General features: G+C 42.7%; 1 long non-coding RNA gene across 1 annotated transcript; it reads right to left on the bottom strand.

Annotated features, from left to right (window-relative positions):
* Positions 1–14069: 14069 nt before the first annotated feature.
* On the bottom strand, positions 14070–15356 carry LOC116357480 (uncharacterized). Its single transcript, XR_004205487.1, has 3 exons — positions 15185–15356; positions 15011–15109; positions 14070–14897 (listed from the first exon to the last, which is right to left on the bottom strand). It is a non-coding gene; the product is annotated as an uncharacterized LOC116357480 (long non-coding RNA).
* Positions 15357–15680: the final 324 nt, after the last annotated feature.

Here is a 15680-nt window from a genome sequence, read left to right as displayed (position 1 = left end):
CGCCAAGTCACAGAAAAACATACAGCCATTTTCCAAAGAAGGAGAGGAAAAGTCAGAAATAGCATTATGAATATTCACTAACCTTTGATGATCTTCATCAGAATGCACTCCCAGAAATCCCAGTTCCACAATAAATGTTTGTTATGTTCGATAAAGTCCATCATTTATGTCCAAATACCTCCTTTTTGTTCGCGCGTTTAGTTCACAAATCCAAACTCACGATGCGAGGGCAAGTCCAGGCGAAAGTTCAGACAAAGTCCAAAAAGTTATATTACAGTTCGTAGAAACATGTCAAACAATGTATAGAATCAATCTTTAGGTTGTTTTTATCATAAATCTTCAATAATGTTTCAACTGGACAATTCCTTTGTCTTTAGAAAGGAAAAGGAACTCAGCTAACTCTCACGTGAGCGTGCGAGACTGAGCTCATGGCATTCTGCCAGACACCTGACTCAAGCAGCTCTCATTCTCTCCCCCTTCACAGTAGAAGCCTGACACAAGGTTCTAAAGACTGTTGCCATCTAGTGGAAGCCTTAGGAAGTGCAATATGACCCCATAGACACTGTATATTATATAGGCAATGACTTGAAAACCTACAAACCTCAGATTTCCCACTTCCTGGTTGGATTTTTTTTCTCAGGTTTTTGCCTGCCATATGAGTTCTGTTACACTCACAGACATCATTCAAACAGTTTAAAAAACTCTAGAGTGTTGTCTATCCAAATCTAATATTTCTATCCAAATCAAATAATATGCATATTCTAGCTTTTGGGCCTGAGTTTCAGGTAGTTTACTCTTGGCACCTTATTATCTAAGCTACTCAATACTGCCCCCCAGTCCCAAAGATGTTAATTAAATCATTTTCATCATCAATCTACACACAATACGCCAGGAAAAATAGAAAACAGGTTTTTAGAATTGTTTGCACATTTATTAAAAATAAAAACACAAAAATAATAACATAATTTACATTAGTATTCAGACCCTTTTCTATGGGACTCAAAAATGAGCTCATGTGCATCCTGTTTCCATTGACCTGTTTCTACAACTTGACTGGAGTCCACCTGTGGTAAATGCAATAAATTGGACGTGATTTGGAAAGGTTCACACCTGTCTACATAAGGTCCCACAGTTGACTGTGAATGTCAGAGCAAAAACCAAGCCATCGAAGGAATTCTCCATAGGGCTCCGAGACAGGATTGTGTTGAGGAATATATCTGGGGAAGGGTACCAAAAAGGTTCTGCAGCATTGAACGTCCCCAAGAACACAATGGCCTCCATTCTTAAATGGAAGAAGTTTGGAACCACCAATACTCTTCATAGAGTCAGGGAGGTGACCAAGAACCCAATCATCACTCTGACAGAGCTCTAGAGTTCCTCTGTGGAGATGGGAGAACCTTTCAGAAGGACAACCATCTCTGCAGCACTCCACCAATTAGGCCTTTGTGGTATTGTAGCCAGGCGGAAGCCACTCCTCAATAAAAGGTACATGACTATCAGATCATGAGAAACAATATTCTCTGGTCTGATGAAATCAAGATTGAACTCTTTGGCATCACTTCTTGAATAAACCTGGCAAAATATCTACGGTGAAGCATGGTGGTGGCCGCATCATGCAGTAGGGATGTTTTTCAGCAGCAGGGACTGGGAGAATAGTCAGAAACGAGGGAATGCTCTAGTCGGCTGGACCTCGCTACATATTCGTCGCCAGACTCACTGGCTCCAGGACATCTACAAGTCCATGCAAGGTAAAGCTCCGCCTTATCTCAGTTCACTGGTCACGATGGCAACACCCACCCGTAGCACACGCTCATCCCTAAAGCCAACACCTCATTTGGCCACCTTTCCTTCCAGTTCTCTGCTGCCTGTGACTGGAACGAATGACAAAAATCATTGAAGTTGGAGATTTATCTCCCTCACCAACTTTAAACATCTGCTATCTGAGCAGCTAACCGATCTCTGCAGCTGTACATAGTCCATCGGTAAATAGCCCACCCAATTTACCTACCTCATCCCCATACTGTTTTTATTTATTTACTTTTCTGCTCTTTTGCACACCAGTATCTCTACCTGCACATGACCATCTGACCATTTATCACTCCAGTGTTAATCTGCTAAATTGTAATTATTTGCCTACCTCCTCATGCCTTTTGCACACAATGTATATAGACTCTTTTTAAAATATATTTTATCTACTGTTTTATTGACTTGTTTATTGTTTACTCCATGTGTAACTATTGTGTTGTTCTCTGTTCACACTGCTATGCTTTATCTTGGCCAGGTCGCAGTTGTAAATGAGAACTTGTTCTCAACTAGCCTACCTGGTTAAATAAAGGTGAAATAAATAAATTAAATAAAATCTAGAGGTGTGAAGACACAAACAAAGAAGCGGAGGAAGGGAAGTGTGGAACCTGCTGGCAGAGAGGTAGAGTGGCAATGGCACTCTGTGCTGGAGGAGGATGTGGAGCCACGTTCTCCAATATTCAGACCAAAAAGGCCACCAGGACCTCAGCTCGACATGACATCAAAATACAGACCCATGCAACTTTTTCAACTGTTTTTCACCCCGTCAGTTGTTGATTCCCTAGTGTGTAATACTAACAAGTATGAGGCTAGGAAGCAAGCAGGAAAGAAAGAGGCATGGAAGCCCATTTCCATGTCAGACCTTTTCTGCTACCTTTCACTGGTCATTTACATGGGGCTGGTGAAGTTTAAAACCCTAAAGGATTACTGGAAAACATCCCCACTCTGTCAACTGCCTTTCCCCCCACTGTCATGTCCTCTACAAGGTTTCTAAATATCTCACGGGCGCTTCACATCAGTGACCCAGAAGTCGATGAGGAGAATGACAGGAGGAGAGGCACCGCAATGTTTGACAGGCAAGTTAAAACCTTTCTACCCCAGCATGGTTGAGGCCTGCCAGACCCATTTTCAGCCCTCCCAGAACGTGTCCATAGATGAGAGGATGGTAGCCTCAAAGGCCAGGATTGGCCTAAAACAATACACGTGTAACAAACCAACAAAATGGGGTTACAAGCTGTTTGTTTTGGCTGATTCTGTGTGTGCATACATATGCATTTTCTTTTGTTTATGAGGGGAAAAGCAGTTTTGTGACTGGTAAGGGACTCAGTTACGATTCCGTCATGGAGTTATTGGATTTTCAACTGCTGGGGAAGGGCTACAAAATTTTTGTGGACAACTTTTACACAAGCCCTACCCTGTTTGCAGACCTGAGGTGTGGGCTTGTGGCACCATTCGGACCAACAGAATGGGCTTTCCAAAGACAAAGATGAATGACATGCCTAAGCGGGCTGAGCGGGGTACCATGCGATGGATCCGTGAAGATGGCCGGCTGTTTGTGAAGTGGATGGATACCAGAGAGGTGGTGATGTGCTCCACTATCCACAAGTCCTTCAGTGGCGATCATGTTGTCAGGCGTGTGAAGGACGCTACTACGGCATGGAACACCAAAAATGTCCCTCTTCCTGGTGTAGACCTATCAGACGCACTGATAGGGTACTACAATGTTCTCCACAAGACAAAGAAATGGTACAAGACATTGTTTTACCATTTCATTGACATTGCTGTGGTGAATTCCTTCATCCTGCAGAAGGAAATGGCAAAGAGCTGTGGACAGCCCCCCATCTCACAACTAGCCTTCAGGGAGCTGCTCATCCGGGAGCTTGCTGGCTATAGCACGAAGTCCACTGCATCACATTCTGCCCCCTCTACCTCTGCCCCCTCTACTCCTGCCACCAGTGGTATCCACATGCCAAAGTTCATAACTGCAGGCATGAATGTGCCTCAGGGCCTAAAGGGCACAGCATGGATGCGTCGTTGTGTTCTGTGTCGCATGAAGTCCCCCATCACCTGCACCACTTGTTGGGTTTGCCTCTGCTTTACAGCAGAAAGAGACTGCTATGGGATATGGCACCAGCAGCAAAATATTGTGTAGAGGACTGAGGGTCTTCCAAAGTGTCTACCCCTGTTTAAAAATAAATTCAATTCAATTTAAAAAAAAATATATATATATATATATATTTTTTTTTGTGTGTGTTAGAATTTCTTTTTGATATGTTGTATATAGTTATTTGCACTGTTGTATATAGTTATATATCATTTCACCAATTCGGCCACTTGGGTACACACACCAGAAAAAGTCCACCAGCTTACGTTGCAGGTCTGCGAGGCTTGAGGACAGCCACTTTATGCCACAGGGAAGATGCAACCAAGTTGTTGATTGTCAGCACCCTCCCTCTATATGACACTTGGGACAGGAGCCACCTCCACCTGGCCAGTCTTGACACCATTGCCTGTGACAGCCCTTCCCAGTTCTTCCTGACCCACCTCTCCGAGCCCAGGTACACCCTCAACATTTTAAGCTCTTCACAACCCCGCTGCAAACCCCCTGGAAGCAGAGGGGCCCTATCCCACCATGCCCCAGATAACAGAGCTTTGCTCTTGCCCTTGTTTACCTTAGCTGACGAAGCTCCATCGCACAGCTTCAGACTGGTCTCTAGTGCCAATCCTGCCAATCCCTGACCATCACAGAAATGTAATCTGCATACGCTGACACTGCTATGCCTGTCAGCACACCCCCTGCAGTCTCCTGCGTAGCAGGCCCAAAAATGTCTCAATGGCTAGTGTATATAACTGCCCTTGTCTAATGCCCCGTCTCACCCAGACTGGTCTACTGAGCCCCTTCCCACCTTGACCATACATGACGCCCCAGCATACAACAGCTTCACACAGGTCAAAAAACTCTTCCCAAACACAGACATCACATTAAACAGATACTCATGGTGCACTCTATCAAAAGCCTCTTGATCTAAAGAGACCAGTCCAAAGTTCACATTAGAACCTCTCGACAAATCCCACATGTCCCAGATTAAGAACAAGTTGTCCGTGATTTAGTGTCCCAGTACACAATATGTTTGGTCCTTATGTACTATCGAACCCAGATGGGACTTCAGTCTGTTAGAGAGGACCTTGGCAAATATCTTGTAGTCCGCACAAAGCAATGCCACAGGCCTCCAGTTCTTAAGTTTACACAAGTCCCCTTTCTTGGGCAGGAGAGTCAGAGCCGCCCGACGGCAGCTCATCGGCAACTCTCCTTACCCGACTCATTCACGCAGCACGCAAAAGAAGTCCAGTCCAATTATTCCCCAGAATGTTTTAGAAAACACCACTGGGAGTCCATCAACCCCTGGTGCATGACCCGGGGACATCTGGGTTACGGCCTCTGCCAGTTCATAGGACAACAGAGGAATGTCCATTTCATTCCTCACTTAGGGAGTTCTGCGAACAAGACCTGAGCACACATAGGATCACACATTTCTGCCCTATACAACTCAGTATGAAACTCCACAATTTGCTCCTGCATCTCTCCCACCACAGAGGTCACCCACCCATCAGAAAGCCATAGACAATGCATACCCTTGGCTTCCCCGCTCTGTCTTTCCAAACCAAAGAAGAAGAAGCTGGGAGCATCCATCTCCTTGAGCATGGAGAACCTAGCTCTAACAAGTGCTCGCTTTGCTTTAACCTGGAAAAAAACTGCCCAGGTCCCTACGTAATTCAGCTAAATTAGCCTGGGGGCCTACATTGCCTTGCCCCACCATCTCTACCTCCATCTCACTAATACTACGCTCTAGTTCCCACAATACTCTCCTAGCCTCTGAGGATGAGAGAGCTGTGTACTGTTGACAGAAAAGCCGTATTTGGACTTTCCCCACATCACACCATTGACTCAGAGACTCATACTTCTCTCTTCGCTGCCCCCACCTTTCCCAAAAGGTCTAGAAACCTGAGCAAAAAGTGGCATCTTGTAAGAGCTTTACATAAAAATTCCAATAGGATGCTTGCCGGGGCCCTGGGGAAATAGACAGCCTAGCCATGGTTATGGGGTGATCCGAAAACCCCACCGGGTGAATCGTAGCGCCCAACTGCCTATTGCTCCGATTCCTGGACATGGAAAAACGATCAAGTCGGGCTACACTCACCCTAGCCTCAAAGACCTTCACCCATGTACACTGTCTAGTTCTCCAGACATCAACTAGGTCGAACTGATTAATGATGTCCCTTCACACTCCCACTGACACTGAATGAGGCTCTTCGCCATTTCTGTCTTTCGTAAAATCCATTGTACAGTTCCAGTCCCCGCCGACCACCAGCGTCTCCTCAGGTGCTACCTGTGACAGTTCCTGTCTAAGACACCCAAATAGAACCCCCCTGTCTCTCCCTGTGTTAGGTGCATACACATTTATAAAGACAAAACCCATGCTGTTAGTTTCTGCTTTTACAACAAGCAGCCTACCCCTACACACCTCCTTTGAGGAGCAAACTTTTAAATAAATAAATGATTAGAATATTACACTCTGAACCATAACTCTGAAACCATATGATTGTATGAAATTGATTAGAATCATTAGACTATTTTAATGCTGTGTGTGGTTTAGTCAGTAGAATTATATATTCGGGAGTGTAGTTCTTAGTCAAAATTAATGTTTTGGTGACAATATGTCTATTATCTTGATAATGGACTGTCTGAGCAAGATTCGGGACCAACCTTGGCTGGGGCACTGAGAACTTCCCAGGGCACTGAGAACTTCCCAGGGTCTCTCCCTATCTCGAGGGAGGATGGAGAGAAAAGTTTTAAAGGCAACAAAGTTTTCTATGCAAATGGAAGGTAGGAATTGGGTGTAGAGCCACCTAGGCAGCAGTAGAATGTGGTCCGTAATGACACCAGGTATCTGCAGTACCAAACTAAACTAAAGAATATTGAGATCTAATTGTAACTCGATCAAGAATATATTAGAAGGTCCATAAATGACGCGAGGTATCAGGGGCTACTACCAAACTATCTGTGGCCACTACCTATGTAAACTAAGGAAAAGGAGAGTTACACATTAGAAAAGGATGATAGCAATTGGGTAAGAGATTAAAGAGACCACACACGTAGTAGTCAGGCAGGAGAGCAGCTATAGTAATTGGACAACAGTAAAAAGCACATACATAGATCATAGAAATAGATACACCTAGAGTGAGTTTGAGAATAAGCATATGGGTAGTAAATCCTCAAAGGAGGTTCCGGAATTAACCGGAGATGTACGGTATTGAACATGAGAACATAATTCTCGCTTCAATTTGGTCCTTCAAGAGCCAGATTCCAATACCCGTCCCTGCCATCCGACGGTACCACTCCGAAAACGGTGCACGGGCGGGTCATTGACTCGTAAATTAAAGACCTGTCCCCTGACATTGGGGCTCTATAACAGGCCGGTAAATACCTAAGGTCGGCAGAGACGGTGACAGAATCTAACCAACATTGCTTTTCCCAGTTTACGAGATGAAGGTCAGTAAATCTTTATTCATGAATTGGGGGAATTGACACTTTGTTTTTGTGTAGTTGAGGTGTTGATTTTAAATTCCCAGAGTGCATTCTTACCCAGTGACCTATCTTTAGAATTTTGTGGAGAGAAAAGTTTTAAAGGCAACAAAGTTTTCTATGCAAATGGAAGGTAGGAATTGGGTGTAGAGCCACCTAGGCAGCAGTAGAATGTGGTCCGTAATGACACCAGGTATCTGCAGTACCAAACTAAACTAAAGAATATTGAGATCTAATTGTAACTCGATCAAGAATATATTAGAAGGTCCATAAATGACACGAGGTATCAGGGGCTACTACCAAACTATCTGTGGCCACTACCTATGTAAACTAACGAAAAGGAGAGTTACACATTAGAAAAGGATGATAGCAATTGGGTAAGAGATTAAAGAGACCACACACGTAGTAGTCAGGCAGGAGAGCAGCTATAGTAATTGGACAACAGTAAAAAGCACATACATAGATCATAGAAATAAATACACCTAGAGTGAGTTTGAGAATAAGCATATGGGTAGTAAATCCTCAAAGGAGGTTCCGGAATTAACCGGAGATATACGGTATGTGCAGTTAAAAGATAAAAGAAATGTCTATTTTTGTGTAAAGTGGAGGAAGAAGTATGAATTTGATTGAAGTTTGGACGTAGAAAAGTTGGAACTAATGATACGATGAATACGTAAGGCATGTGGAGACAAGGCAGATAAACAGCAGGCCGAGGGGCTTGAAACAGCGAGGGTATGGTTAGCCGAGGTGAGGAAGAGAGCAGAGGGAGAAAAGAAAAAGGAAGTAAAAAAGAAGGAAGGTAAGGTAAGTAGCCAGCAACTAGGAACAATAACTCCCACGGCTCCTCTGGAGGTCTCTCATAAGCCTAAATTGTACCCAACCCTGATAGATCAGGCGTGGAGAGAGAATCCCGATGATGAAACGGTGGTGGTGAGACGATGGCAGCCAGGGCTTCCTGTCCCACCCCCACCACCCCCATATGGGGAACCTCAAGGAGCCGTGGGGAGGGGTAGAGCAGGAGGAGGAAAGGAGAGGGCTAGCTGCCCTAGGGAAATTCAGGAAAGATTTAACCGAACTAGGACAGGATTTAGCAAACTTATTGAGAAAGTGGATAGAGGTAGAGAAAGGGAGAAAGTTGAGAAAAGTGGATAGAGACAGTCAAAAGAAAGGGGGAGATAGATGCTTTAACTGTCACAAACCGGGTCATTTTGCTAGAGATTGTGAGGCACCGTGTAAACACTGCACTAAAGTAGGCCACAATCACAGAGGCTGTAGAAAGGACAGAAAGGATAGGAGAGAAGGTCAAAGGCAAGAACAGAGAGAAAAAGGTCAGGCGCCTACAGCCAGACAGAATAGAAAAGAAAGGAGATCAGTACCTAATGGTAACTATCGGAGTAACTTTAGATAATCATAAAGGAGGCTTCAAGGAAACGAGAAGTAAGGACGATCAGACAGGAACGGAACATTTCATCGCCGCTCTTGGGGAAATAGCAGGAAAGATTTTAAACAGAAGGGGAAAAACTGAGAAACGCGATGACAGAGACGGAGACAAGCGGTGTTTCAATTGCGATAAGAAGCGGTGTTTCAATTGCAATGAGACAGGACATTTCGCCCGGGAGTGTAAGGCTCCCTGTAAACAATGTGACCTGGTGGGACACAATCACCGAAATTGTAATTCAACTAAGGGGTAGGACAGGCGTGACAATCGGGAGAGAAAGAAGGAGGCAGAGACAAGGAGAGCGAGATTAATGCGAATCCTCGATGGGGAAACGCTTGGACCTTTTAAATTAGGGCTATTTTCTGGGAATTGTCTCGGTGCAGGAGTTTACGACTACAGACAATTATAATAATAGGGTTATTTGGGTTGAGGAACACCAACATTTACAGGGACAAACTGATATCTTTCCGACAGATATGATTGATCTAAACCAGGCCAGAACTTGCCCGTGTAGACCAATTTGGGTTTCCAATCTCTCCAAAAGAATGTGGTGATCGATGGTATAAAATGCAGCACTAAGGTCTAGGAGCACGAGGACAGATGCAGAGCCTCGGTCTGGTGCTATTAGAAGGTAATTTACCACCTTCACAAGTGCAGTCTCAGTGCTATAATGGGGTCTAAAACCAGAGTGAAGCGTTCCATATAGTACATTGTTTTCCTTCAGGAAAGCGCAACAGCTTTTTCACATTTTTTGAGAGGTATAGTAGATACGATATAGACCAATCGTTTTTTATATTTTCTGGGTCAAGGTTTGGCTTTTTCAAGAGATGCTTTATTACTGCAACTTTTAGTGAGTTTGGTACACATCCGGTGGATAGAGAGCCGTTCTTAGGGCCAAGCACAGGAAGCAGCTCTTTCAGTAGTTTAGTTGGAATAGGGTCCAGTATGCAGCTTGAAGGTTTAGAGGCCATGATTATTTTCATCAATGTGTCAAGAGATATAGAAAGAAAGGAGGATGGCATTGCCGTTTTCTACAAGTAGTGTGAGTCAACATGTTTTTTCTACTTAAGCACACACACACACACACACACACACAGAGATACACAGAAATCAGTACCATGGACAGCCAAATTATATTTAGCTTACGTTGATTGGACTAAATTGTTTTTGGAATCTTTTAGATGTCACTGTAACTAAGGATAGGTGATTAGATGATGTTGAAATATTGAAGTTGAAATGGGGCTGGAATAGTGGAGCCAGCTCCTGTTTTCTTTGTGACTTGCAGTAACTCTCCGGTGTTTTAAATGAACAGTTTTTTAGTTGCCTGAAAATGTCAGGAAACATTAACTTGATTGACAATGCTGTAGGTCATGTAATTGTTTGTTACATGCAATATGTTTTGTGGGCTCCACCGGACAAATGTTGCTCTCCGGTTTTGTGATGAAACAAAGGTGTGGTTGAATTCTGGTTGAATTTCTTCTGACATTGTGTCTTCTTATTGTTTCGGTCTTATATATCATGGTGGCAAGGCATATGAACAAAAAGGCTATAGAGCAAACAATGCAATTATCACAACACATAGGTTGTAATGGGGCTTTTTTTCCTGGCTTGGCTTCCCCAGTGATTTTACCCACGCACCCCTACTGCAGAAAAGGTGTTGCATTATACTCCTGAAAAGTTTACAACAGAGTTCATAATTGATTTCTTTTGATCACTTTCCAACAAAAGTTTTGTAGTTTCTCCTACCAAAATACAAAGAAACCATGATTTCGAAATGTTCTCTGAGAGCATTCTCCAGAGGAATGCTTTTGAGGAGGTTTTTGACCAATTTAAACATTGGCCTTTGAATTCCAACTCCTAAAAATGTCTTGGAATATCATGTCAATGTGCATTATAACTGAACCCCATCTTCTTGCAACCCAACTCCCCCCTAAGGATGGTTCACATTTAACACAATCAAACATGTTTGCTTGTAGATCACGATTCCCAGATAAGCAAAACAGCCTGAAAAGTTTACCATACCAACTGCATCCCACACAAGAGTGAACGTGAAAGAATTAAAACATTTAATAGCACAGTGGACAGAGAAAGTATTCCCCCAAAGCTCTTACATCAAAGCCTGTAAGGTCTTAAGCCTCCCGGTTGTTTGGTAAATATAACTCACAAATACTCAGCCAAGAATGTGCTGGGCCGCTCGCCCATTGAGCGATTACGGCCCTGCGGGTTGTTTCAGTACTATCTAATCCTATTACACGATCCCTTGTACTGCTGCTCTTGAGTTCCAGTGACTCACTTGGTAAAGATGTGATTAATGTAATTGCACTTGCATTGCCGGACAGACGGCTTCAGGAAGTGGTAATTACACTTAAGTCCTCCTGCTAGTGGAGCTCAGAGGTGGCCAGTTCAGAGTGGAGACTCCATTTGTCTAGAAAAACACACATTTTGGGACACAAGTAATTTTTCCAACAATTGTTTACGGACAGATTATTTCACTTATAATTATCACAATCATAAGTGATTATCACAATTCCAGTGGGTCAGAAATGTACATACACTAAGTTGACTGTGGCTTTAACAGCTTGGGAAATTCCAGAAAATGATGTAATGGCTTTAGAAGCTTCTGATAGGCTAATTGACATAATTTGAGTCAATTGGAGGTGTACCTGTGGATGTATTTCAAGGCCTACCTTCAAACTCAGTGCCTCTTTGCTTGACATCATGGGAAAAAGAAAGAAATCAGCCAAGACACGTTCATCTGTACGAACAATAGTACCCAAGTATAAACAGCATGGGACCACGCAGCTGTCATACTGCTCGGGAAGGAGACGCGTTCTGTCTCCTAGAGTTGAGTGTACTTTGGTGCGGAAAGTGCAAATCAATCCCAGAACAACAGCAAAGGACCTTGTGAAGATACTGGAGGAAACAGGTAAAAAAGTATCTAGTAAAACGAGTTTAAAAAAACAGTAAAACAAATGTCTTCTGGTCTGATAAAATAGAACTGTTTGGCCAGAATGACCCACATTATGTTTGGAGGAAAAAGGGGGATGCTTGCAAGCTGAAGAACACCATCCCAACCGTGAAGCACAAGAGTGGCAGCATCATGTTGTGGGGGTGCTTTGCTGCAGGAGGGACTGGTGCACTTCACAAAATAGATGACATCATGAGGGAGGAAAATTATGTGGATATATTGAAGCTACATCTCAAGACATCAGTCAGGAAGTTGAAGCTTGGTTGCAGATGGGTCTTCCAAATGGACAATGACCCCAAGCAAACTTCCAAAGTTGTGGCAAAATGGCTTAAGGACAACAAAGTCAAGGTATTGAAGTGGCCATCACAAAGCCCTGACCTCAATCCTATAGAAGATTTGTGGGCAGAACTGAGAAAATGTGTGCGAGCAAGGAGGCCTACAAACCTGACTCAGTTACACCAGCTGGGTCAGGAGGAATGTGCCAAAATTCACCCAACTTATTGTGGGAAGCTTGTGAAAGGCTACCCGAAATGTTTGACCCGAGTTAAACAATTTAAAGGCAATGCTACCAAATACTAATTGAGTGTGTGTAAACTTCTAACCCACTAGGAATGTGATGAAATAAATAAAAGCTTAAATAAATGATAATCTCTACTATTATTCTGACACTTCACATTCTTAAGATAAAGTGGTGATCCTAACTGACCTAAGACATGGAATCTTTACTAGGATTGAATGTCAGGAATTGTGAAAAACTGAGTTTAAATGTATTTGGCTAAGGTGTATGTAATCTTCCGACTTCAACTGTATGTGCAGGCTTTTGTCTAAGCCGAGCACTAATTCCCTTTTCACACCACCGTGCCAAGCTAAGTTGAGCTGGTCTGGTTAGGCACCCACCGTAGATGCTGAATCCACGGTGGAAAGGACATTGTAAAAATAAAGATTATCAGAGCCAGCAAAGTACCATTCGGGTCGGCAAGATAGTGTGAAAAGGGTATAACACACTAGTCTGGCTGACACCAGACCACGCCAGAGTCTGTCGCTTTAGACAGGCAAATAACACACCTGATTCAACTAGTCAACTAAACTTCAAGACCATTGTTAGCTGAATGAGAAATGTTAGGGCCTGCAAGTACTCCAGCTCTCCAGGAACAGTAGCGGAGAATATTTTCACATGGGAAAAGAGGTCAGTTCACAATGTCTACTTTCCACTTGACTGTAAATTCAAAGCATTGTTTTGGCTCTTTGGTTCACTAGTGCAAATGAAGCTGAAGAAGAGGAAGAGCTTTTTAAACATCATTAAATAAAAAATTAATCAACAGCTCCTTTTTAACAAACATGCTCGCTAAGATCCCACTGGGCACAGATGTAAGTTTAGCATCTAGTTTAGTTTTACATTTGGTGTAGTTGTCAAATAAAGTGAATTCAATGTGAAATCATAAAAACATGGCACCATGTCATTGAATTTAGGTTTAAAGTTGGGTGAAAAATAAAGAAGTCAAAACCAATACCAGTGGTATCGAACTCCATTCTTGATGCGATGTCTGCATGTATGTATTACAACTATACATTTCAACAGTGTTTACCACTCCTGCTCCTGGGACATCAATGATTACGCATTGTAACTATGCAATAGACTAGAAACATGATTTAAGTAAAGGCTGATTTGTAATTCATATATACTGAAAAAAAAACAATACACTACACTTCCTCTGCATATCTAACTCCCTTCATCTGCATTAATCTGAGGTTCTACCAGCCATGTGAACGATTGAAAACAGGGCAGCAAAGTTTGTTTGTCACCAGAGCGGTTTAGAGCATATTACTAATTGCCTGTGAATAACCAGAACTTGCTATGCTGAATTATTGATGCACAAACGAAGGTGCTGCCATACTACAGTCCCTGGTTCAAATACAGGCTGTATCACATCCAAATGGGAGTGCCATATGGTGGCATCTTGGTTGGGCCTGGGTAGGCCATCATTGTAAATAAAAATATGTTCTTACCTGACTGGCCTAGTTAAATAAATAATAACAGGTGGCAATCAATAGGAGGTGAACAGGGGTTGCTGAAAATATAGCCAACTGGCACACCAAAAGATGGAGAAACCCTACACCAGTCGAGCAATTCATTTCAACAATAATCTTCATTTTAAGTTGACTTTATAAACAACAAGAGGTATTAATTAGAGTCTATTTCTTCTGAGCCAAGACCTGCTGTATATAACATAACTTAACTGACTGACAAGACTATGAGGCTAACAGCCTAATAGAAGTAAGATTTTTTTATTAGGTCTACTTACAATTGCATCTGGTCAAAAATGTAGCATTCTACATAAAACAATCATTTAAAGAAAAAAAGTCTGCACTTTCGAAATAAAAACTAACAATGTAAATCTCACACTCTGAAAGTAATTGGAAAGGTAGATACAAATTATTTGTGACACTGTGGTTACAATAAGAAATGTAAGATGCTGTGGTTTTATTTACAGTAGTGATGGACAACTGGAGGCATTTTGAAAACAGGTTTTCAAACACTTGTTTTTCACAAGTGTACTGTAGTACTGTAGCAAGTGTAGCCCATCAAGCAAATGCTTCCTATTAGCAGGACAATATAGACTTTTATAACCTGGCTACTATTGTGAAAATACCTCAACTTCCATCCAATGTACTCTGAAGTGTTACATTTCTAACTCAAACAGCGGATGTTAATTTAAAATATATTTTAGTCGCACATCCACCCAGCTCCACGACCACAGGTAAAACCTTGCTGAGATTATCAATGTATTTGTTGCATTGTTGTATTGTCAATTTCTCAAAACATCTTGATGGCCTTGACCAGTTAATCTTTGCTTGGCAGAGTTACGGATGAATGTTATCAGTTGATGCCAAACAAATTTGATCGGGTTTAAATCAAGAGACCTACATGAAGAGATGTAAAAAAATATTTTCAGCTATCCTGCAGGCCTACCGTAGGTGTTGTAGGTTATTATTTAACCTTTATTTTACTACATAAAGGTCTGCTTACTCTGCTGGCGTCATGACCCGGTTTATGGCCTCATTTGCAATGCAAACACGGGCGGCAGTGTGTTTTGGGTCATTGTCTGCATTTGGAGAAGAAAAAAATACATTTAGCCTAACAGCCAACATTAGGTACAATACTAGATATATACATGTAAAAAGGACTAAACGTAACAAAATATTGCTATAATGCTACCTTGAAAGAAACAATGTGTACCCAGAAACACCTCTCTGACATAGGGTCCAGCGTGTCTCTTGATGATTTCTTCCTCAAAGAAATCTCGAGCCATGACACCTGAAAAAGGAGACAAGAGTGAATTATTGTGGAACACAACAGTCCCTGAGGTGTAGGCTACAATATTTTATTTACCTTTTGCTTTGTAAATTATAAGGGCACAGGGCGAGACCCAGATGCAGACAAGGGAGGCAGATGGTTCGAGTCTGTAATACTTATTGTATCCAAGGGGCAGGCCTGAGAATGGTCGTGGACAGGCAAAAGATCATAACAAGGTCAGAGTCCAGGAGGTAAAGAGTGGCAGGCAGGCTCGAGGTCAGGGCAGGCAGTATGGTTGGGAAGGCGGGTTCAGAGTCAAGGGAGGCAAGGGTCAAAGCCAGGAGGATTAGCAAAAAACAGAGAAGGAGGGGGGAGCAGGTGCACGACGTAACACGCTGGTTGACTTGACAAAACAAGACAAACTGGCACAGACAGACAGAAAACACAGGTATAAATACCCAGGGGATAATGGGGAAGATGGCTGACACCTAGCGGGGGTGGAGACAAGCACAGGTGAAACAGATCAGGGTGTGACAGTAAATAGCCAAACTTACCATCAAAAATCTAACATGGGCCTGGTCCCTGGTGAGAA

Source organism: Oncorhynchus kisutch, linkage group LG25, assembly GCF_002021735.2.
Source record: "Oncorhynchus kisutch isolate 150728-3 linkage group LG25, Okis_V2, whole genome shotgun sequence".
Lineage (NCBI taxonomy): Eukaryota > Metazoa > Chordata > Actinopteri > Salmoniformes > Salmonidae > Oncorhynchus > Oncorhynchus kisutch.
This window is presented reverse-complemented; position numbering and strand designations above follow the sequence as displayed.